This window comes from Dromaius novaehollandiae, chromosome 9 (assembly GCF_036370855.1).
Source record: "Dromaius novaehollandiae isolate bDroNov1 chromosome 9, bDroNov1.hap1, whole genome shotgun sequence".
In the NCBI taxonomy this organism is placed as follows: domain Eukaryota; kingdom Metazoa; phylum Chordata; class Aves; order Casuariiformes; family Dromaiidae; genus Dromaius; species Dromaius novaehollandiae.
In genome coordinates, this window is record NC_088106.1 from 4,649,744 (window position 1) to 4,674,826 (window position 25,083).

Consider the following 25,083-nt stretch of genomic DNA (forward strand, 5'->3'; position numbering starts at 1 on the left):
ACTTTGAGAGTTGGATTAAGGCTTTTGGCTTACATGGATGCACTGAAGTTTGAAGTAAGGCTGTATGAATAGTGATGGTTACAATCCCAGAGGACATTCAGGACAAATGCTTGCCTCCGGATGAGGAGATAACTCAAAATGGTACTTGGCGCTCATATTTGCTTTTCTTGTCACTACTAACTTTCTTTAAGCTGTCAGCTTCCTGAAAACTTAGGTAATGCCAACCAGGATGGAGGAGGACTCTGGAGCTCTTAATCAAAGATTAAGAAAGAAAAAAAAATTAACCTTGATCTAATAAAAACTTACAGAAAATATTAATTCTTGTGTTAGAATTGTTAAGAAATGATGATGATATGGGTGTTGCAAAGCTTTCTGGGTTGCAAATTGCTTTTTAACATTCATTTTTGGGTCTTACTGCTTTTGAACTGCTAGATGAATGAATGTGAAAATAGAATAGCAGAACTGGCTGCTGAGAGAGCTCGGGTGTTTGGGTGCTGACCAAACTGGACACAAAGGGAAGTGGAGAAACAAATCTGCTTGTTGCACAGAATGCCTTTTTGCACTGTCTGTGATGGAGAGACTTTATCTGAATTAACAGGGGAGAGAAAGCCATTAATCGTCTAAGGTTTACCCACACAGTTTTGTTTTCTTCTCTTATGACTACGTCAGTTATTCTTAGGCTTGGGAATGACAAGTCCCATTTGACTGGCCAGGTAGAAAGTTATAAATGTGGAAACTGTACCTAAGGGATAGACTGTAAGAAATTCTCTCATATCCAACATCTGCATCCTAAAAAAAAAGCTCCTAGGATTCCAGTAAGCTTGATTCTTTTTAGGTCTCTGCTGCGCATACTTGAATTGCCAAATTCAAGAATTTGCAGATGGACTTCAGTGTAACCTGCCATTTTATCATGTAGTCACTTGGTAGTGTTATCTATTTTGAATCCAAATCACAAATGCAGGACCCCCCCCCCCCCCCAAAAAAAAAAAAAAAAAGGTATTTATTGTGGTGAGCTTGGAGCTATTGCCACAAGGGAATGAAATCATGATTATAATGATTTTTTTATAAGACTTCATGACTTACTGTTCCTTAGCAGTCAAAGAAGCTGATGAATATTAGGATTTTTTTGGAGAGGAATAGAGTTCAAAATCCCCACATAATTAAATCACTATAAATCGTAGTGTGCCTGTTTCTTAAGTTGTGCGCAGTTTTGTTCCCCTCATCCCAGGCGAGGTGTAGTAGGACTATAGAAAGTACAGAGACTGGTTGACAGCTCTGTTAAAGACACCAAGTAGACTGGTACTAAATATATTATGACTTCTCACTGGAAGAGAGATGTGTGAGCTGAGGTAGGGTAGAGATTCATAAAATCATAGTAACACAGAGCTACTGCTTATTTCCACTGTAAGAACTAGTGGTATCAAATACAATAGCAGACAGCAGTTTTAAAATAAACAAAATGATGAAGGCTTTTAATGCAACATGTAATTAAGGTGTAGAACTGCTTGTCCTGGGATGCTTAGAGTTGAGAGGGATTCAGAGTTACTGTACAAGATCAAAACCCTTCTGGATGAACATGCAGAGCAAAAAGCTTATTGGAAATCATTAAGTACAAAGATGTATCCCTAGCTAAGAAACTCCCACAAAATGGAAGGATAATTGAAGAACTCTAATGTTTCTACTCTGGTATAACTTTTTTGCCTAGGTGTCTAGCTTAGCCTATGTCAAGCATTGCTATTGGGCTAAATCAATCTTTGGCTGAACTAGTAAAGCAGTTCCTAAATTCCTGTGCCAATTTCCTTTGATGTATTGAAAGGAAGTTTTGTTTTTCTACTGATTAACCTGAGTTGGGTAGATACCTTGTTTCTCCCTTACCAGTCCAAAGCTCTGGTGTGTAAGGCTTAATTTCAGATGTAATGTTCTTACCATGTGTATTTAAAGTTATTTAGGAGAAAATACCTCAAGGCAAACAGGGGAAAAATGTATGGATTAGGGAAAGACAGGTGTTACCGGATGTATTCGGTCAGTTATGGGGCTGGTAAATGTCTTCAGGTCTGTCTGTGGTCAGCAAGGAAAAGATTTTACTACTTTAGACACTCTGGTTTTCACTTCCACTGAGGAAAAGCCTCCCCCAACTTGTATTTATTCTGGTTTTACTAAGGAGAGCGTTGGACTGAGGAAACCTGATCCCTAGTGCTGAATGTTGCTGAGAAAAATTTCTCTGCCCTTTACCAGCTTGATTTCTCTAGTGAAATTAGAGATCTTTTCCCTTCTTTTTTTAACAGATTTCCAACCTTCTGATACTTGCTTCATATTGTAGAGATGTTGTCATATACTGAACCAAAAATTTACAACTTAGATCAATTGGTATTTATGAAAATATATATAATATTAACTCCAAATAGTACTGAGGGCTGCTACCACTAAATGAACTGGGAAACTGCAGAGTCTGAGATAATTGGTCTTGGATTATGGTGGAGGTGACAGGAAATTAATGTGAGTAAGGGAGGTGGATTATAAAAATGGAATTGTTAATCTGTCAGACGAAGGAAGCATGGAAAAGGAGACTATTTTGTGCTTGATAAAAATGTTTGAAGTACCATAGTGAGAGCATAAAATCTTGAGGGTCTGGATTTAATGGCACCTGCAGAATAAAAAGTGTTGCCTTGAAAGGCCCCTTTTAGGCCATAAACATTCACTCTCTGAAATGTGAACAAGAGCTGCTGTTTCTTCCTTTTCATTATTTGCCGGACCCATCTTTTGGGGTACAGCTATGGACGTGCGTTCCCCATGTGCCTGTTAAATTCTGTGGAAGGGGATTCTGGGAGAGAGTCTTTAAGACTTGTCCTAGAAGAATGCTCTTCCTTTGATTCTGCAGTGCTGCCATGGTCCAAAAGCTTTGTGCCTCATAGATGATAACAAGTTCTCAAATAAGTCTGAGATAAGATAGAGATCTATGGTCTAACTTCAGTGAGTGTTTTCTTTTTTATATTGGAAATGAATACTTCAGCTGAAGTGAAATAGAAGGCTTCTAATGTAGTACCAATCCATTTAAACTGATAGACTGAAGTGGAAGACCACATATAGCCTACATATAATTTGTTTTTTATAAGTAAATATGTCTGCACTTTAGCATTGCAATTTGCTGACAGACTTACTTGCTGCATATTGACTTCAGTTATTTTTGTGCCAAGTATTCCCTTAAACTTCACGATAGACACATTTCTTCATCTAGATCTACATCTGTTTCTTATCTTTTATGTCAAGCTCACAGACTGCGTATTTTAAAATATAGATGTTATGTATAACAGCATTGAACTTGCTTTTAAAATATAAGTGCATATCTCATTTCTATAGAATTGAAGAGACTAAATGAACCAATGACTGTTGAAAAATAAATACACAATATGTTAAGAACAATTCTCTTATATGCAATACCTGTATATCAAATGCAGTATTTAGTAATTACCCCCCCCCACCTCATAAACACCATGAGGGAAATTAAATGTTTTATTTGTAAAATACTGTTCAATTTAACGCTATCCCGAAGAAAGTTTGGTCCTGTTTTAATTGTAATTCATCTTGATTTGTCTCATATTTACCACAGTTTTCCCTGTTCCCAAGTTCTGTTACTGAAGTACTCCACACTGAATTCTCTTGATGTGATATAATATAGAGGTCATCTTCTAAACATAAATGAGCTGAACAGAGAAATGGTTCACTCCAGTTTATGGAAATATTTTAACAATGTCTCATGTTACATGAATTGTACTAGCTGAAGAGTCTGGTTCCAAAGTTAAGATGCATAGATTGTCAAGTGTTTTTTACTACTAAGCTGTAGAACATGGAGAAATTATTAGTCTGACATCAAGAAATCTGTGTTTCTGTATTGGAAATAAAAGCAGCTATGTTGCAATGCAAAGCAATGGCTGATCACTAGTGCTTCCATAAAGATATTAGCTGATCCTATGTGGCACAGTATATTTGAAATAAATTGGTTTTTTAGTAGTTGGGCTTTTAACACAGAGTGGGTGGGGAAATACTAATTGGCCCTTAAACTCTGGAAGAATGCAATAGCTGGAAGCATGGTCCAGCTTTGTAAGGACTTGGAGAGACGTACATGGAATATGTGCTGACTGTGGAATAGGGGCTGAGTTACTTAACATGAGTTTTGAATATTTTTCTGGACCTAGCACACTGCACTCTACATGGCTGCCAAGTCATCACCCTTATTTAATGCATCTCAGTAATAAATTTGGCTATTTTAATTCAGTAAGGCACACATAGGAAATGTGTTAGCGGAAGAACTTGTTCAACAGATTTCTCCCATGGGTGGAGTATAAATCCATGGAACTGTAAGGATAGATACATGGAAAGTGAGGGTCCCACTTAATGCCTCCGGCATGTGCAGGAATCTCCAGAGAACTTCTGTAAGAACCTCCATTGTATCCAGACCTCTGACCAGCTGCTGCTTGACCCTGAATTGGGCTTCCATTTTGTAAACACTCTGGTAAAAAGCTTTCGTAAACATGCTGGTAAAAAGCCCTGCCTCTGGGGATTTGGTAGAGAGGCTGCTGAAGTACATGAGCTCTGGAAACAAAGTGCTGCTTGTCAGGATCCTCCATTCCTGGCTGCCATGTTCTCACCAGTTAGGTCAGCCTGGGTTGCATCGTAGTCCACCTAGCAGATAAGGTAGTGCTGCCTTTCATTGAGTCCCTTTGTTTATCCAGATTTCAGTGCTTGGAGCATTCACTTGAGTGTGGGGTTCCATCTCCTAAGTTAATATTCTGATCCAAGTCTTTATGGAAGTGTTTTCTCGATCTTGTCTTTTAAAGATTTTTACTTTCAGTATGGAAAAACTGAATATCCATTGTCTCAACAAAGTAGAACAGCAAATGACCTTGTAGTCTGGCACTCGGGATGCTTATCTAAAAGTGGGAAGGCCTGGATTCAGGTCTTTGCAAATGATATTTCAATACTTAGCGTTCCCTGGAGCGGAGCCAGAATGTGCTGATCTTTCTGTTAAAAGACATTTTGTTATCTTTTCCCTCCCCTCCTCTTCCCTCTGAAGATTCAAGGTGTGATTAAAAGTTGGAGAATGGTGTCTGACTGTAATTTGAAAATCATATCTAAGCCTCTGCGAGGAGTGATCTTTTTCCTTTGTGGCTGTGCCTCACCATGCATATAACCTGAATTAGGCCTGTGGCTTCCCCTGGGTATCAAAGCATCTAAACCCTTAGGAGAAGCTATGCACAAATCATGGTCTCCTGTTCTGTAGTTGTGGCTCAAAGGCAGACCTTCCTCCCGTCTGGGGGCTTGCAGATGCAGTTCTAGGGTGGAGACCTAGGAAAAAGATAAACTATTGAGATGTTTTAGTTAGAATAGTAAGGTGATGGTGTACTTTTTTTTTTAGTAGAATTAAGAATATAATTATGGACAGAAACTTGGAGCTATTATTGTTTGATATCTGAAATCAATCCACTGTTTCATGCTGTAAACTCTGATGTTTTACATGCATATTATGATTTGAAGAGTTCAGGTCTCCTTTGCAATAGGAGTTAATGAAAACCTTATGGAACAAGAAAGGTAACGTAACACAAAGAAAAGACTTTCTATTCAAAATTTGTCAAAATTAAGTCCATAGTAGTTCTTCTCAAATGTTGTGTCTTGAAAAGCTGGCCAAATTTTATTGTGTATTTATTGCTAAATGACTGATTACCAGATAGATGGAACATAGCAAGCACCATATGTTTTGTTTACCTAAAGGCTCATAAATTCAATGTCTGTTGGGTCTCTCAAACATGATATGTTAGCAGATTCCTTCCAGGAAAACAAAAACCAACTACAAAGTCATCAGGTTGAAGTATTATCCTTTCAGATGGTTTTTCAACCCAATTCATTCTTTGGCTGTAAATACAAGCCAGATGCAGTACTGAGTTCTGATTAATTGTTTGTCAAAATGTGTGTAGCACAGTGAGCACAGAGGAGTTGTTGGCATCTTGGGTTGCTAATGAACTATACCCAACAGTCTACACAAAGTGCGAAGGTGCATAAACAAACTTTCAAGAAGATCTTATGCTTTGATAAACTGTATTGTCTTATTAGTGATGTGAACATCAGGTCAGGTATTTTATAGAAGAATGTGTATATATATTAAATAGGTTGTTCAAGTATTTATTTTGAGCTAGCTTGCCAAAGGTTATGGCACTGCTTCTGCCTAGAGGAGATCCTGGAAAATAAGGATGAGTGAATTCTTACTGTAATGTCACTTTAGCCTTCTGAGGCAAATAAGTAACTCTTCAGGTAGATAAGTTGAAGCATATATAAATTACTCAAGGACGTATGGCAGATTGCTAGTAGAGTACAGTGAATCACTTGTGGCAGTCCTGTGTTTGGACCAGCAATCCTTTCTGCTTGATAACATGTTATATCTAGACACCACTGTGTATAACAGTTCCTTCTTCTGTCTTGCTTGACGAGTCCAGTCACACATTAAAAAGGTGAGCCTTTCCTGAGCCCTGTTTGGGACCTAGGGCAGTATATTCTACCCACCATTCCAACTTCCCTGGTTTAAGAATCCTTCTGTGCATCTGACAGCAGCCATATGAGATCTTTGCACTCTGTGGAAATAAGCAAATGTTCCCAATAGGCAAATGGTGTGTTGTCTAACTTATTTAATTTTTGAAGTGCAAGAAGTTAATACTTTTGAGATGAGACAACATGAAGTTTTTCCTTTTGCCAGCTGAAAATTATTTGAAAGGTAAACTTCTGGAATACTGCAGTATAAATAAAGTATATGATGCTGCAGTAGAAATAAAATTTTTACTTTTTTCATATACAGATGCTCATTTGCTTTATATAACTTTTTTCATGGCTTCAAGCTGTATTGTGCAGCTGCTCATTATAAATTATTACCATGACACATATGTATATGTACTTACGAAATTTTGTTTGGTCAAAAAACAAAAGTGGAGAAAGGAATACAGAAATTTTAAACAGCTAGTGAAGATGCATCAAAACTACTTGGAAATGGAGAGGAAATATTGGAAAACAGGTGGTGATAATGAGATTGTGGGACTCAGGTGGGAGGAAATCTGCTCCAACAAATATGCAAATAATCAATGAATAATAAGTTTTTGCAGATGAATCTTTGATATATGGGCCGAACTGAGAAACTTTGTTGTACCATTTGGATACAGAAAACAAGTCCTGTTTTATTCACATTAAAGTTGAGAACAACTGTTGCTGCTTTTTTGTTTCCTAGGGGTTGTAAGTTAAATTGCTTGGAGATGATATTCCCCATTGCCTCCTTCTGCTTACTGGCCTCTTAGACTAGGATTAGCACATTGCTTGTAACTTCGTCACAGATCTGATCTGCTCTTCTAAACTATGACTTAAAAAGGGTCTTCCGTGCACAGCAAGGGTGCTCAAATTGTGTAGGTCAGACAAAGCTCCCTATGATAGAGCCATAGCCTTATAAAGTCATGTAGTTATTTTTCTAACCAGAGAATATGCAGGAGGAAAGGAAATTCTAAATTCCAAGTGCACATGTTGACCTATTTTGTTTATTAAAAATGTTTCTTAGTTACAGTGAAGTGAGATTTCTGAAAGGCTGTGCTATTAAATTTTCCTTCAGAGCAAAGGAGTTTTTCTCTGTGGATTACTGAAACTTCTGCACATATCGCTCTCGCTTACTCTTACTTGTCTAGGTGAATGAGGTGAGATATCTATTGCTCTCCAGTCTTTGAACTTTTTTTTTTAAAGAGACAATGTTTTATTCCTTCTGAATGAATAACTTCCTGTCAGGTCAAGCAGAGTTTTTTTATGTGCACAGATAAATAGTAATATTGGATTCCTACTTTCAGATAAAACCAGTGATGTTAAACCCTCCGTGAGTCTGATTCAGTTCTTGTTAAGCTCAGTAGGAGTTTTGCCTATGGGAAAAACTGAGACCTTTCATGTTAACTTCGATTTCATTTCAAGTTCATTTTTGGAAAAACAGTTTATGCACCACAATACTGCGAATACTGCATCTGCGAATGCTGTCGGCCGTTTCTACTGTATACGATTACCACAAAACTGCTTTTAAAATCATAATAGTAAAGAGTATGAGCTCTTGATTCCTCTCACTGGAATTAATGCGGTTTTTCATGAGCTCACACAGAAGAATAGATTGTTAGCTACAGCTCTTGCTGCTATCCTGTGCACTCTCCCATCACTGAGAATATATGGCAAGGAAATACTTGGACTGCAACAATTGGAAATCAGAAGTTCAGCTTAACTCCATACTCATTACAACTTGCTGTGTCAGTGGGGGGAAAAATAAGTTCCAGTAACCTCACAGTGATAGCTTACTCAGATGTTAATTGGCAACAGTTCAACTTAGATATGGTAAAATTAGCTTGGATATGTCTTGTAGAATGACTACTCTCACTGCAGTGTGCACTAGTGAGGAAATCTTAGTGCTGTAGGACTGAGAAGAATTATAATCTTCTGACATGTGTGTACATTCAGAAGGTACCTGTCAAGTTGTGCTGAATATAGTTGTCCAAAACTACTTCACAGAAACGAATGAAGAATAGATAGAACTCCCCCACTGTGCAAACAAAACAAGACAAACCCCTCCACTCCCCAAAAAAGGGTATTGGGATCTACCCATTCTAATGCAGAAATTACAAGTAAGCATGTAATTATTTCTTTGCTCAGGTTACCTTCCTTTTTCTTTGGAAATAATTTCTCATAAGAAAATAAATGATTTCATGTATTGACCATAAAGGATAAATAGAAAGATTCTGAGGAAGAGGAAAAATGAATTATTATTCTAAGTTAGAGCCATCTCCAGTTTTTGTGTGCCTTCATGTTGTACATAAAATTAGAAATGTTTCACTGTTGACGCTAAACGTACTTTCCACAATAGGCTGTCCTCCTGCTCTGTTATTGAGGGTGACTTTGCATCAGTGTCCTTTGCAGGTAGGGCTGTATCTTCTCAATTAGGTAAACTTTTCCTACTGACAAGCTTTTTAAGTTTGGATCCAGTCTACACATTGATAAGGTTCCCCCTTCAGTCGTCTTCTCTCCAGGCTGAAGAGTCCCAGCTCTCTCAGCCTTTCATCATATGAGAGATGCTGCATTCCCTTCCTCATCCTAGCAGCCCTATGCTGTGCTCACTGCAGTAGCTCCCTGCAGCGGGGAGCACAGAACTGGCTGCAGTACTACAGGGGTGGCCTCACCACGGCTGAGTAGAGGGGAAGGATCACCTCCCTTCACCTGCTGGTTTAACTTCGGATCGTCTTTAATTTTTTTTTTTTTGCATGTTGAATGATCCACAGTCTGGTTATGAAATAATGCTTAGCTGCAGCATATGCTCACATTTTGATACCTGGGGGGGAGGGGGGGAGAGACTGGTATGATTAAGTGATCTGAATGTATGCACAGCATGGGACATAGTTATGCCTACTTATTCTAACAACTAAATCTGGCATTAAAATGTAATTCATACAGGATCAGTTAGTTAATATGTTACATTTCTCTGGGTCATTCACATTAGGTCAGCTGAAGCACTTGTTACATTCCTGGTGCTGGGGGCAGCTGTGCTGCTTAATGTGCAGAAGCTCCAGGTGTGGCCTGTTCAGTTAGCAGCTAAATATCCAAACTCTGATTTAATAGCTGGTTTACTTTTTTTCCCCTTTTTTCCTCCATTTCCTCTCTTCTTCCCCTTTTCCCATTCAGTTTCAATTTTATTGCTATTTCTAAAAATGATTGTTTTCTGCAGTGGGGTTGGTCCTAGGTATTGCTGCGTTGAAAGAAGGACTTGTTGCCAAAGGTAGAAATCACAGCAATGGGACTCCCACAGGCAGATTCACAAAAGCATTAGGTAAGACTTAGATCTGGTTTGGTTTCCTGTAACTTAAACTACTTTGTCTCAGTTCTTAGGATTTTTAATATTGGATATTGCTTTTGAAGTTTTCTCTTTTCTCCTGCTTCTGCTCATCATTTTCAGTAATTCTAGTTCTTTACTTGGAATATCTGCTGTAGGAGAGGTTGGAGGCTGAGCTGGGGAGCGAGTCTTTGCAGGCTCTCTAGACAGCAGAGGAGAAAGGGGGGTGAGAGCGCAGTTCAGATCAGGTGCCTAATTTAGATGTCTTAAAAGATCTTCTGAAAGAAACTTTTTTTTCCAGTGATTATGTAAGAAGTGTAAGTTGGGTGATGCAAATCCTTCTCAGGGTATTAGTCATAACACAGACACTGTCTTGAAACCTCTCCAGTTGATACATCTGTACTTCTAACTTTAAAAAGGATTCTTTTGGCTACTAATGGGACTTGCAAATGTGGCTTGTGAGAAACCTGGGTCCTCACTGGCTTTTCTGAACTCTAACGTGAACATTTTGCAGTGCTATTATGTATTCTCCTAATTGTTCAGTGTTGGAAAACCTGGTCAGTAGGGACTTGTTTTCATCTCTGTGAAATGACAAATACTAACTTAATTGAAAGGGAAATGATTTTGCAGTTTTATAGATTTATAAGGCTGAGAATCTGGATGAGTGACTTTAATTAAATGCTTTTTCTTGCAGAGCTTCCCATCATTTCAATTGCTCAAAACTCTGTATGTGTAGCTCCTTCTAGCTTTGCGCTTTGATTGCAGAACTTTGTTTAAACCCTTGTCAGCAGCCTGGCAGAACCTAGAGGAAGTGGTGTTATCTCAAACGCTGCACAGAAATAAAAGTGGAAGTGTGGCCTTTCCAGATTTCTTTTTTTGTTTTGCTTTATATGAGCAAATATAAGTCTGCATCTGTTTACCTGAGTCTAGTGATAAAGAGAAATCTTAGTTTATTATTTTAATATAATATGATGAAACCTCTTAATAAGAGGCTAGGGGGATTTCTTTCTTTTTTCTTTTTTTGCCTTCACAACAGGTGGCTGTGTAACACGGTCTTAATGAAATAGCCTTTCAGAGGTAATAATCTCATGAAATTTAAGAGGAATTTTGAATGCACATCAAGGATAGAGAAACAGGATCTTAACTTGCATAATGAAGTAGTAAGGGTTAGTTCCAAAGCCTACGGAAGTTTGTGGAAAAAACTTGCGTTGACTTTACTTGGTGAGTTGGTATGCCTTTTATTGGTAGCAGTGGTGGGGAATCCCAATACCAAACGATAACTCATAAAACTGTGTTTTAATTACAGGAAGTTTTATCATTCAAAGACAAAATGAAGGAATAAACTCACTAAACAATGATCATAAACTTAGTTTGGGTGAGAAGGTTACTCTAATTCAGTTGTAAATAAACATTTATAGACAATCTGGCCTTATACAATTTTCTGACTGTATTTTATTTCAGTGAGATTTGTGGCTGGTGTAACATGATTTGTCTGTTAGCTTGTAATTTGTGGCGCATCTTAATTTAATTAGGTTGCTCACCCAGTGTAATGCTGCTGCTGTCCTCGCTGAGGTGCCCTCTCTTTGGTATGACTCAGTTTCTATTCTGTTGGTAAATATGTCAGCAAGGCAGTTGTGTTGTATCTGTTGTACAATCAATTAAACTTGGCTGGGGAATCAGTAAACTTTATTTCATTTTGCATTTGCAATATATATATCAGCGCTGTTGGAGGGGATTATTGACTAATAGCAAGAAACACTGTGCTTTTGACTTCTGGGAAAAGAATATTGGGTTTTGAAAAGGCTTAATGGCTTTGGTGCTATTTTGGGACTGGTCAGTATGTTGGTCCTAAGCACTGAAGAGTAAAGAGCAAAGTCACAGAACAAAGATAATATTGGTAAGCAAGTGGTAGAAGGAAGCGTTTGCCACCTTTGTCTCTGCAACACGCTTTTTTTGAGTCTAATCCCTGTAGAGCTCTTTCCTACATGGGCTTTGCCCAGCACCCACCAAGGACAGTCGGGAAGCTCTCATTGGTTCTTTGGATCATATCCAAGGTGTTCTTCCTTGGTTGCCCCATGACTTAGGTGCTGCCTCTGACCAGCCAAATCCTGAGTTGTACAGCACAGGCTGGAAGTATGTCATATTTTAGTGCTTCGAGTCGTGTCATTTAGTTTTAAGTGGTTCAAACAATTAGATACCCATTGCTTTGTGGAGGACTTTTCCAAATTTTTTTTTTTTATTTGGAAGTTCAGATAAAATTTTACTGCTCTTAATTGAATCCTATTTTCCTTGTGTCATGGTTTAACTAATAATGTTAGCATGCCTCAGTAGCAACTTAATTTACCTTGAAATAAATAGTACTTTTTTACTATAACAAAGGACATGGAATTATATATATATTATTCAGTATGTCCCCAGTTATTGCTGAAAGAGTATGGAAAAAAAAGAAATAAAGGGAAAAAAGGTTTAAGAGGATATATGGTTATGAATGAGATTATGGTTGTGTATACACATAGGTTTCTTTTTTCCCCTCTGTGACTTTGTTCTATCTTTGATGTAAATGAATGAGATGACCTTCTCTTTGCAGAATAAAGATGAAGTAGGCTAGGGGATGCGTATAGTTTTTTAAAGAGTTCTCCATAGATAAGAATAAATATCCTAAATAAATCACATCATTGCAGAAGTCAGGAAAAGTAGAAATTCTCATTGCTATGAAATGGCTCAAACCACAAACAGACTGTCAATCCCATTTCTATGTAGAAGTGTGTTGGAAGGAAAATAAATCTGCCACAACGGGAAGATATCACGACGTTTTGTTCTGTGGGCCAGAGAAATAGTGGAAGAGTGGGGTGGAAGTGGTCCAGGTCCGCAGCAAGCTCAGAAATCCATAATTTACCTTTACTCTTGAATTGTTTCTAAAGCCTGCATGTGTCTTTATTATTACACAACTTGATGTTTAAACGCTGGCTTCTTTAATTCAGTGCATGTCATCACAGTGTAAAATACATCTTGCTTTTTAAATGCTGTGTTGGCATCACCCATGGTTTTTCATCCGGTGAGAGTTCAGGATGGATATGACCTGTTTTTTCTAGAAGCTTTGTGCTTTAGGCAGAGCTGTAGAAGAGTGGGGGAGAGATGCAATTTTAGGAAAAGATGCCTGAATCCCACTAGCTGTAGTGCTTGTGTCTCTGGCTGCTGCCCCGTTCATGTAATTGTCTTCACTGCTTGGCAGCAGCAGCAGCTGAAGGACCCCTGCGGTGTAAGGAAGGGAATGATGTGCCTCGGGCACCAGGATGTCTTGCTGCATCTCTGACGATGTCTAACCATTCTCCTCTGAGGCAGGGAAATAAATGCAGATCTGAAGAAAGCCTCATAAACATGAACAATGAGAAAATTGCACCTCTGTAACCTAAGACAGCCCTGCATCAAACTGTTTTATTTATATTAGCAAGGGACCCATTGGCTGTAATTACATAGCCTCAGAATGTGGAATATTTTTTCAAGATGTCACGGCACTTGCTGGGTTACTATAAGCCATTGGTATTCTCCTCTTCCTTGTTCCAGTGGAATACACTGCAGCTGTTTCTTGCTCCTTAAAAGTAAGCAAAAGTAGTTAATTGAATTAAATCCTGAATCTGGGTGGGTAGGAGTAAGTCAGACTGAAGTCTGAACTGCAGTGCAGCTTGATTAGAGAAACTAAGAAAATCTTAGATTACAAATCTATTTAGGCTGCCTGGAAATCAACAGAGTGCAGGAAACACAAGGTCTCAGAGGGGTGTGGGGTAGATCCCTCCAGACGCTGCGAGGAGGTCCTGTAGTGGACAGGGTTTTGCAGGTGGTCTCATTGCTAAAGAGTGAACCCCTCTGCCCAATCCAAACAAACAACCCCCTCCCCCAAAATCTAAGGCGACATGCTTAGGGGACCCTTAATACAAAAGAAGCCTTAAAGATTTCGTTCTCTAATTTAAACTACACACTTCATAAATTCCTGTTTATGTGTGATGAATTATGTTACATTAGAAATCTTTTGCAGAAATCTTTTTATTTGTTTTTTGTGCCAGAAAACCTTAATGGAGAAAATTATCTAAATTCTGAAAATCTTTTGCTTGTAACTAATTGGCTGAATTCTGAGCAAATTAACAAAATGAGCAAAATAACTTGGATGTTGCAGTTATTTTGTGTAGTACTTGAACACTTTTTCTGTTACATCAAGACCATAGGGTAATGTATTCAATTCTGATCTAAACTCCTTTTAAGACAATGGACATGTTCCTATTAACATAAGAAAACCAAAGCCTGGCAAGACAGGTGGGCTAGTTAGCTTTTATGAATCTCAACCATCTGATTATGGGTGAAATATGTTCGTGCAGCAGAGAACAAGAAAGGAATGTCAGCCAAAAATTGTGCAAGTCATAGGTAAGGATGAGACAAGCCATGGTCAGGTGACTTTTATTGTCAGAGAAGGCCTGGTAATGTTTATATACTAGAAAGTAATAAAGTTTATCAGTTACATTGTTGCAGGTAATCCCAGTGTTTCATGTTTGTAATATGTGAGTATACACTACTTTTTTTTTTTTAGCAAGCAGCTCTTTAGTGTATTTTCTGATGTGCACTGTGCTACGTTTCTGAGATTATTGGTTTGAATATCAATATATGGGTAGGTCAGAGTGAGTGCTTATAGCTCACACGTGGATCACCTAACAGTGGCTCACTTATTTCTCTTGATTATCGCCAGCGGGACAACAATTTAGATGAAGAGTGACTGGAGACAAAATCATTATGCTTATTGCTAAACTTCCCTTAAAGTACTAATGAGGGAAACTCTGAATACATTAGTAATTACTGTTTTTTATGTTTATCTGTACTGTTATGCTGTATTGGTAACAGATTTTCAAATGTTTGCAGTCCTCACCTAAATGTCCAAAACTATACTACTTAAATTAAAACAGGGGTGACAGCTAAAATTTGGTGTGGTTGTTGTTTAAGATGAACAGTTTATGCATATCAGTACAAGTAAAAAGCTGCCAGACTTGTTCAACTGCTTGCAGTTTATTTGGCGTTACTTACGTTTCCTTCTCAAATCTGACATTTAATGATGATATTTTGGTTTTATAATAGCTCTGTCCTAGACTGAAATTTTATTGTTGTCACTTTGGAAACAGTAGCCTTCTGGTTCAGGCCAGCACTTCCGTCCTGGATACTATATAAATAACACATATGCCCCTTTCCTGCTTTAAAGACTGTACTTTAGTAAAGGTGGACAATAAACATGCAATTGTTACATGCTACGAAATAGAACCTGTTTATATTGTTATTTAATGTATGCAGATTTGGAGAAGAAAAAAGAAAGTAGGCAGAATAATTTCATTTTCAGGAGCAAAATGCACCTTAATTTGACACTGAGCTTTTAAAAAAGTTATTAGCCCTCTTGCATTAGTGTTCTGGTGGCACTCTTGCCCTGATTTTCTTTCTTTACAGGGGAAAATAGGAGACTTGCTTGTTTATGGTTACCAGAAAGGCCTTTTTCTTTTCTTTTTTAATCAGTTGAGCAAGAAGTTTGTCTTCCACCTGACGATTCATCCTCTAACTTCATAATGGTATCAAGAGGATTCTTTGTGTGGTACTGAATGCCTTGTTTCACACCTGATCTGGATTTCTCCTGTTAGGCAGACAATATTGCATGTTCTCTTATTGTGCACAAAGTTGGCAACTGAATAGGAAAGGACCATGGATATTGTTCTAATTTTTTTTGTTCACTTCATAGTATTTTCTCTCTTCTAAAAACTGTCTGAAAAGTTTCCCATCGCTATACCATATGGGTTTCAAAATGTAGCAAGATATATTTCTGAAGTCAAGTGGTCCAGAGTTTGTGTTATTTATGTTGTGTTCACTGTTCATGGAGAGCTTTGTGGTGTTGGATAAGGACTGAGATACATCAGTTCCTGTCTGTTACATGGATGTCCTTCTGTTGAAGATGTCCTTTTAAAGAAAAATGATGATAGCTTCCTTGTTTTTCAGTCTCTCTGTTTGTCAGGTTTTCCTAAGTGCAGTATATGTGGGAAATGTTTTACTGATTGTGTGTGTGTAGTTTAAGTACTCAAGACTTCTGAGGTCAAGATATGCTACAGAGATTGTTTTTGTAGATACTGAGATGGGGAATGCAAAGGATAAAGGAGCGATGGTTTTACCAGAACTTGGGAGATCTTCCCATCTTCTATGAGCTGATTCCAACTGGCATCCTCTTCTTTTCTTCTCGACTCTCACCTTGTTTCCCACATCATCTCCTAGCTTTACCTCTGAAAGCAATAATATGTGTAGTAGATGTTGGGAGGTTAAACAGAATTGCATAATGCAAAGCAGTTAGATATGTAACATCATCGGGTTTCTAGGAATCCCCTATCTTCACAGTTCTTGAGCACCTGTGAGTTGTCTTCCTTCAGTATCATGATCTTTCTTTGTTTCCAGAAGGTAGAGAAAGCTTTAGGTAGGTGGAAGTATGCCCCAGGGCACACATTGTAAAATTATTTTTCTTTTACAGTTAAACTCCAGATTATAGTACTTGTGTATGTATTTAAGGTGCTGCAACACGTAAAGGAGGTAGCCAACACCATCATTGGCATCTTAATGTGTATCAGGATTCCTGGTGTCTAGCTGAAGCATCTCAGTCTGGGGTTTGTGGTACAGAAACATAAAATATATTTTCCAGAAAATATTTAGCATGCGTATCTCTCTTAAAAATCCTGGGGCGTTCCTAACTCTTTAGAGATTCAACATCCACTTTGGAATATCTGCTCAACTGCTGAATACTGCGTGCTTCCCTTTCGGTGTCCTTAGACTGCCCCCGAATCACCTGCTCGTTGCTTCTTAGCAGCGGGCTCCCCCAAGTCCCCTCCTGCTTGGTTTCTGCTGCCGCCTTAGATCTGCGTCTGGCACCGCGAGCTGTTCTGATTAACTCCGTGGTGGAATACTTCCTGCGTTTGTGTTCCCTCACAGTTGCCCTGTGCAATAGACCTTGCCAAGACCTTTAAAGTGAGCGGTGAGCGCAGTGTCTCGGGCTGGCTGCTTATGAGATAAGATGTGCAGAGAACATTGCATGAATTTTCTAAATCAGGCTAACATTTAATTTTCTTTCGAGTCTTATAACTTTAAAATGTCATATCTGAATCACCACAAATTTGTGGGGAGGGGATCATATCGCAAAATGTCAACAGCAGATTGTCTTAAATAGTGACTGAGACAAAGTCATTGTGCTGCTGAAGGCAGGTTTTTTAATCTCAATGTTGAAAAGCATCATCTCTCCTAGCTAAGAGTTTCTGACACAACCTGTTGCATAATCTCAAATACCATTTTCTGATAATCTTGCTCGAATCAGAGACAATATCGCGGTAGTGTTTTCCCATACAACTTTGGCAAATGAGAACTGTCACTTCTGGTTATTGTTGTCTTCTGTGAAAATGATAGCTTCCTGCTCCCTGGGATTGTACTGTGTGTCGGGCAAAATTACATTCTGAATTCTAGGAGCCCCCAAATAAAGTATGCGTGGAAATGCAGGCCAGGAACTTAGCTATTCTCAATCACTGGCTTCTGTGCAGATTGATGCCAGTTGATGAGCTGGGCTCTACATCTGTTTCTATCCTTAACACAATAGACCTTGAGAGATTCTGATACCGTTTTTAAACTATTACCTGTATTTCCAGCTGTAGTTGTTGAGCTGTGGTTTGGCTCTTTCCTCCTATTTCATGCGATGAGAGTGAATTTGAGGAGCTATTTTTGAGGATCATGGGTTTCCTTATCGCCTGCTGAGGAGCAAAGCTTGCCTCCTGCATAGAGGGAACCTTTTTTAAATGGCCTGGCCTCATGCGGGTCTGGGAGTGAAAATACCGTGCACAGAATGAGCTAGCAGGACTGCTCTGACACTATCCTGGCGCTGTGATGCTGTCGCGTCTTCATGCAGATGTGTTTCATGGGGCTGCCTGGAGGAATGTTGGCTTTGCCCAGGAGGTTTCCTGACCGTGGCCCCCGAGGGCAGCCTGGGTGGTAGCAGCAGGGGTGGCGGTGCCTCGGGACAGGTGCCTCCTGCCATGCAAGGCAGTAGCGCAGGTCATCAGTGCAGACCACTGATCGTGCATTTTGTGGAAGTGGCTTATGTGTACATACTTCCTGCAGTCTTTCTAGATTAAAAGATCAGTGTTTCCTGTGAACAGGTAAAGCTTGCAAGCTGCTGGTTCAATTGATTAATTTGTGGAGCCTGTAGATCATTTTCTGTAGTAATTACATGCTGAAAATAATTAAAATTCATCATCAGCCTCTACTTAGTCAAGCTTGTGCTGTTCTATGTGGTAGGAAGAATGATTTATTTAAAAAAAAAAAAAAGTTAAAAGCCTTCCAGAAGACACTAGCTACTGTCCTCTTTATTATTATTTGTACTGTGATATTCTGAAGGAGGTGAAATCAGCTGTAAAGGCTGTGTTGTGCTAGGTCATGCTGGCACTGCTAGCCCGCTCCTGGAGCACTGGCCGCTGCTGTCTCACGGCCTTGAGGAGTTGTGCAAATGCCTCAACTCCTTGGAAGCGAAGTTGGAGCCTTCTAACTGTAACCCCTGAATTTTGGACATGGCGTAAATCATTCTGTGTTATTAAGTCTTTAATCCTGGATTTTGCCAAGAAAGGGTCACTACCAAATTATGAATTGTTTTTTTCAGAAGACAAGAATTAGGATGTTACCACTCAGCAAACTGAAAATAGACAGAGCAGGAATATTCTTTTCATTACAACTCAACCCAGTTTGTGGAATTAATTGTTAAAGGGTGTTATAGCAGCATTAGAGGTGTTATGTATAATGTGGATCTCTGGATCAGCCTTTAGTGGCACTTCTCCTGTTGTGAAGTAGAATTTTTGACTAAAGAAGATCAGTACCAGGCTTGAAAAAACCCCCGAAATGTCCCTAACTTGGTACTTCATTTGTTTCCGGCTTCAAAACATTAAAAGAAAATAAAATAAAAGGGAGGGGAGGAGGGGTTTGGGAGCTGGTGCATTTGGCAAACCTGCAGACAACTTGTGTGGTTTTTTTTTTTTTTGTTTCACTTCTTGAAAGTTAAATGGGTTTTTTCAAATGGTTGTTTCATGCTTACTGCTGTATTTTCTTCAGCTGCAATTCCAAGCAGTACTTTCCTTTTCTGCACTGTCACCTGCATACTTAGTATAAATCAACCTCCTGACTGAAGAAGGCTGCTGAAAGGAGGGAAAGTAACTGACACGGTTCCAGCATTGTAATTCAAGAGATCTCCATGACAGCTTTTACTGTCTCGTACAGAATTAGAAGCAGTGAGTCTGTATTTTTTTCTTTGAATCATGATTACAGCTCTCATTCTTAAAGAACCAGAGATCTGCTTCCACTTGCTGCTACTAGTGTTGCATTTTACGTTATGTTAGCACAGGTGCTAACTTTTTATTTCCTGAGACAAAAGAACCAATTCAAAATCTAGTCAAATTCTCCAAGGTCAAAGGTAGGTGAGTGTTTGGGAATGCAGGAACTTACACACTGACATATTAAAATAATTTAACAATGTGTTTTCTGTGAAATGAAGGTTCCAACTTGGATCAAATTTAACTCTTTGCCAGAGCATGCAACATCTCTTATTGCTGGAGAAGCTTCACAATCTCACGCTTTAATTAGAAAGCCCCTATTACAGGTTGTCACCAGAATTCCAGAGTAGCTGCAGTGAGACTTCCTGCCATCCATCATTGCTCTGACTTCTCAACGATGAACAGTAGTGGAGCACAAAATTATAGCTAACCAAGTAATGAGAAATGGCAAGATGATTCAGAAGTACTATCCCCATGCTTGGAGATTAATTGAGTGAAAGATACTCTCTGTGCAGCTTGAGTTAATGAATATAACCAGTCATTTTAGGGAAACTCATAACATACACACATCTTCATTGCTTTCCAGGGATAAAGAAAATCTCAGGCAGCTTTTGTTATGCCTCAGCTAGTTAGCTATTGCTATCTGGTTGTCTGTGTGCCTAGAAGCAAGGTAGATTACACAGATTTTGGGGAATTTGGGCTTTTTATAAATGAAAAGCAGTATTACTGAAGGACCCAGTAAACACAGTATGATGGCCTCTGATTGTCATTGTACTACATGATTTCTAGATCAACAACTGTGTCCAGTTATTAATCCTCTCTTAAATATAAGGAAACAGGAGAGTGCAAAAGAAATATTAGTTAGGCTTCAACAAACTAGTTTACAGGCTTCCTTAGATTCATAGGTGCAAACACAGATGAGGGACCAGGGTGGATTCTATTCAGCTGTCATCCCAATAGCTTTGTTTGTCCTTCTGGGGTGTTTTCAGTTACTCAGATTAACCAATTCTGTTAACCAGTGTCTTAAATCTTTCCTCTGAGCTCCAAGGCAGGCAATATTGTTGTTGTAGATTTTTTTTCTTTTTTTCTAAATTAAAAAAGCTTTCAGTCTTTATCAGACCTAGAGGATTCCTAGTTGAGAAATACTCTCTATGAGGCTTCTCATTTGAATGTGCCTTTCACACCCTTTAGTTATAGGCAAAAGCATTTTTAAGTTCAATTTATCTGACCATGTTATCGCCTCTGTTCAACTGTTTTTGCTTTTTTTTGTTGATTAGGGTGTTTAATTTGGAGGCAAAGTTTATTCATTTTTAAAATACCAGAGTATCCCAGGCTTCTGTAATGACTTCAAAAATAATGAAGAAATACAATAGAGGAAGAAAACCGCTTTAAGAGAGGCTATAAAAATGTATGTCTGCATACACGAGTGTACACATTTTTAAAGTGCGTATGTGCTTCCTCCTGCCAATTTTCTTGTGTTTGAGAAGGAGGCGGTTTGTCTCCCAGTGTTGTGTCCTGAGGTCAGCTCTTCTGCTCCCAGTCTGTCGCTGTGATACAGTGACAGGGTGCCACTGTGCCCAGGGTACCATAGATTGTCTATCTCTAAATACAGAAGACTACCTGTAATTATTCATCTTTACATCTTGCAATATCTTTTAGAGAAGAAAAAGCTAATCTTGATTTTTAAACTATTCTGTTGTTACAGCATCCATTGTCTGGTAACTCTTAAAAATATGTATTTTCCCTCATCTGATGTTTTCTAGCTCCAGTTATAGACCTTTTTCCAACTTTGAAGAATTTTCAAGTATGGCATATCCATTCCTTGTGCAGGTACCAATAGAAAGCGATCATTTGATATTTTTGTTGTTAAACTAAGCAGATTAAAAGTCACTGTTATAAGTGAGTGATTAAAAAAAAAAGAAGTGACAAAAAGCCCCTCCAGTGTATAGAAAGAATTTAGCCAGCACCATGGCTTTGGCACAGGCCCTCCTACATTTTGCTGTAAACAAATGTTTTTTATTTTCTGTTATGCTGTAGACAGAAGATTTTTGTTTTCCCAATATATGCTTAATATTGATCATTTAATATTAAATAAAAAATCCTTTCTTGTCAGGGTCAAAGATACGCAGTATGTTGATCCTTTGAACTTAATCACATGCGATTACAAACTTGAATCTCTGTCTCTTCCTTTCCAGGGCTCTGTCATATGCTGGGTGGAGGGGTTGTTGGGGGGGGGGGGGGGGTTGTTTGTTTGTTTTAACTGGTTGTGAGAAGGGCTGTCACTTTCTGAGGAAAAGCTTGGTAGGCTGCTCTTAGTACTTATGGGGAAAAGAGCTTTCTTCAGAGGATCGTATGAAAAAGCCGTTTTTGCAGTGCTAGGTAGAGAAGAGTGCAAAAAATTAAGAAAAAAACCCCCAACAACCCGCAGATACCTTTTCAATATGTTGGTTACATGCCACAGATGAAGTTTACACTAATTAGAAATCATCTGGAGGCACTGTAGCAGATTGAGTCTTCGGCTGGAAGTACTTCCTGACAGGTGGTTTACCACAAAGCAACATTACAATTACCTAACACACTGTTTGATTTGTGTAAACCCTCATTACTACTCACATTATTTAATGAACTATGTGCGTTCCCTCGCCTCCCTGCAGAATGCAGCGTTCCGTTCCAGTTCAGCAATGAACTCTGTTTGGTTTTAACCCTTTTCTTCCAAGGTAAAGAAAAATTGGCGTTACCGAGGAAGCAAGGATCGAAATACAAGTGTGAGATGTAAATGATGCATTAAAAAAACCCTGATATTTTGAAATTTTAATGGTCTAATCGTGGGGTTTATTTTAATAAACCTGGTAGGCGAGTTAGATTTCATTTAACTCATAATTGTATTTCATTACAAACTTTCTTCATGAACTGTAAAGAGTAACCATTTGAATGACTCAACTTTCTGTTCAGTATGAAAACTAAGATGATCACATTGATAAAGACTTTTTTCCTAATTTTTTAAAAATGCAGCACAGATTTCATAGGTACGATAGCCATGCAAAATCAAAAGGAGAAAGCTAAAGGTTCTGCTGATCACAAAGGAATTCCCCAGCTTGTCAGAACTTCACCTATACTCACTTTTCTATAAAATACCAGTGGTTATGGAATCTGTTTATTTGCAGTTCTCATCACGTCTTGTTGTTTTAGCCTGCATAAGACATTTCACAGAATAAATTTATGTAGAGTAAAGCAGCTACAGAACTGAATGGTCTGTGACCCACAGGAATATTCTCGTCTACGTAGTCAAAACTCTGATGTGATTACACTCTTCAGCAAACACCTATATTTTGAAATTATCCCTCTAACTGAACTTGGCTGTTCTGTTTATTACAAAAACCTCTTAGTGAACCCAGTGAAGTAAAAGTCTGAATCCACAGGCATGGGGATATTTCCTGATCTCAAGAAAATTATGTTACTCAGTCACCATTTTATTTGGTTTCTTTTGTGAATAACTTAAACCTTAAATGTTCAGGAAAAAAAATTAGGAACACTTCAGTTATTCCAGAATTATGGTCGGTCTCATGACTACTAACAGTGTACTACAGAAAATACTGCAATATAGAAAGGCGTTTCTTTAAAACCAGTTGTTATATCTGGGCAAGGTTGACTGAATAGGCATGTGTTTATTTGTCTCATGTTGCAAAAGCTCCTTTAGTAAAGGATTTTTACAGAGCACATTTACTGCATCAGCTCCATGTAAGCAAATGTAGAACAACACATTAAATGAAAAAGGAGGGAAAAAACTCACAAAAAGCTTTACTAAGTTGATAGCTTTATGCTGTATTCCATGGGTGATAGTTAGCAGATGTCCAGGGCTCATTTATGGCCAAAAAATATTAATGGTGGACTAACACATCAGTCTTCTGATCAAAGGGAAGAATGAAAGTGTAACTCGGCAGGAGAGTCTGAGCAGAGAGGGCATCAATTGCATAGGAGAGAAAATGGGTCTGTGGGAATAAAATGCAGACCTGCTGTTGGCTGGAGGGTCCATGGCAGCGCCTGCAGGGCAGCTCTGCTTCTCATGCAAAAACACAGTCCCGGGAGTCACAGTGCTGATGTCTTAATACAGGAAAGCAGAGCAGGCACCCTGATGTCATGGTAATGGTAGCTGAGTAAATATCATCATCATCATCCATAATGCATGTCAAACGCTGATGGTCTGTGAAAACAGATAGTTTCTAGTTGTATTCCAATGCAGAACAGTGCTGCTGTCCTAGGTATGTCTGCTGTAGCTTGACAGAAATGTTCTTGTTTCAAATGTTTTGGCTTCCTGGGGCTTCTGTGTAACTGTCAAGTCTTCAGCAGGAGACTTCAGTGGCTCTGTGACCCTGGAAGGAGTTTGGGAGATTAGGGAGGCCCAAGGGAGATGCTGAGCTTGAAGCAGGCCCCGGAAGCAGAGCTATGGCCAGTAAAGCCCACCGCTAGGAAAAGAACGCTGAACGGACTTCGGGTTAACAAAGCCTGTGGGGAGGGAGAAGGGAGAGTATTGGTTGTCTTGGTGATTTACCAAGTTTTGGTGCTTTTTGTCAGGGCAGGATTGTGAAGGAGCAGTAAGAACCTCTCTCGCAAAAGAAAGGGATGTGCCGAACTCTTGGACTCCTCAGGCCGTGCTGTCGTCTCCTGGGTCTGTGCCTTTACACAGAGCACAGAGTTCGGGTGCCCGAAGCCTGCAACAACTTTCCTCTCGTATTTCATTGCCATTTGTAAAGTTGCCACTGCAATATTTAAGGCAAACCAGGAATACTCAAGCTTTGACATATGAACAGGCTTAGACTGTCTTTGAGCTGTCAGAGGGATGTGTGTATTTTGAGGCCCCAAATCTAGAAGAAGTGTACATCTGTTTAGCAGTATTGTCTGAGCTATGCTGTGAGTCAGTGAAATTACTCACAGTGTGTACAAGTACATTTATAGGCCTCTGCCAGCTTGGAGCTTGACAGCGTGTGGTGGGATGAGCAGTTTCTCAGATGCTGACTCTAACATTTATTGTTAAAAAACTGTGGCATCTTTAATAATTTTCCATAGCAAAGTCAATCGTGTTCCTGAAGTAAAAAGATATTTTACAGTATTCACTTAAATTACATTTTTAAGGTATGTTCTTGCAGTCTTGCAGTCTTAGTACATATCCATACTTCCTGTGAAATGGTAGTAATCTGTTTCAGGGCAAAAGTGTTCAAAGGTCTGTATTGGTATGGAGCTTATATTCTTGATCAAAAGAGTCTCCTGTTTGTGTTGCAGTGAGGGCTGAATGAATTCATGGAAAGCTGATCTCCTCCAGCATTTTTTCTGACCAGTTATACTGTGGAGGACATAGGTCTTTACTTTTTACCCTCTTGAGCATCCCTTCTTCTTAGTGAAGAACTACTGGCTGTGAAGTGCCAGTACAGGATCAGGTTCAAGTGCAGCGCTGCTGTTAGGCTCAGTTAGTTTGCATCTCACAGAGTCTCATCCGCTACCTTTTGAAGTCATTGGAAAAATTCTCTTTGACCTGGGCAGGCTATTGATCAGGTCTGTAAAGGTGCAGGTCTGGAATTCGTAACTAAAGTAACTTGTAAAAACCACAGTAGACACTAAAATTATGTGGAATTACACAGCTGGCAAATCTGCTTGTATGTGCTTCCACAAAACAAACAGATAATGCTCAAGAATAATAGAATTTAAATGACGGCTGTTTTCTGTCAATTTGACAATTCACCCTGTCTGCTGGTTAGGACATTATTTATTGTAAAAATCAGAAAAAGATGAAGTTTTTTTATGCCAACAGTGATGGGTTGTAGTTTCTGATCTGGAAAAAATGTCACT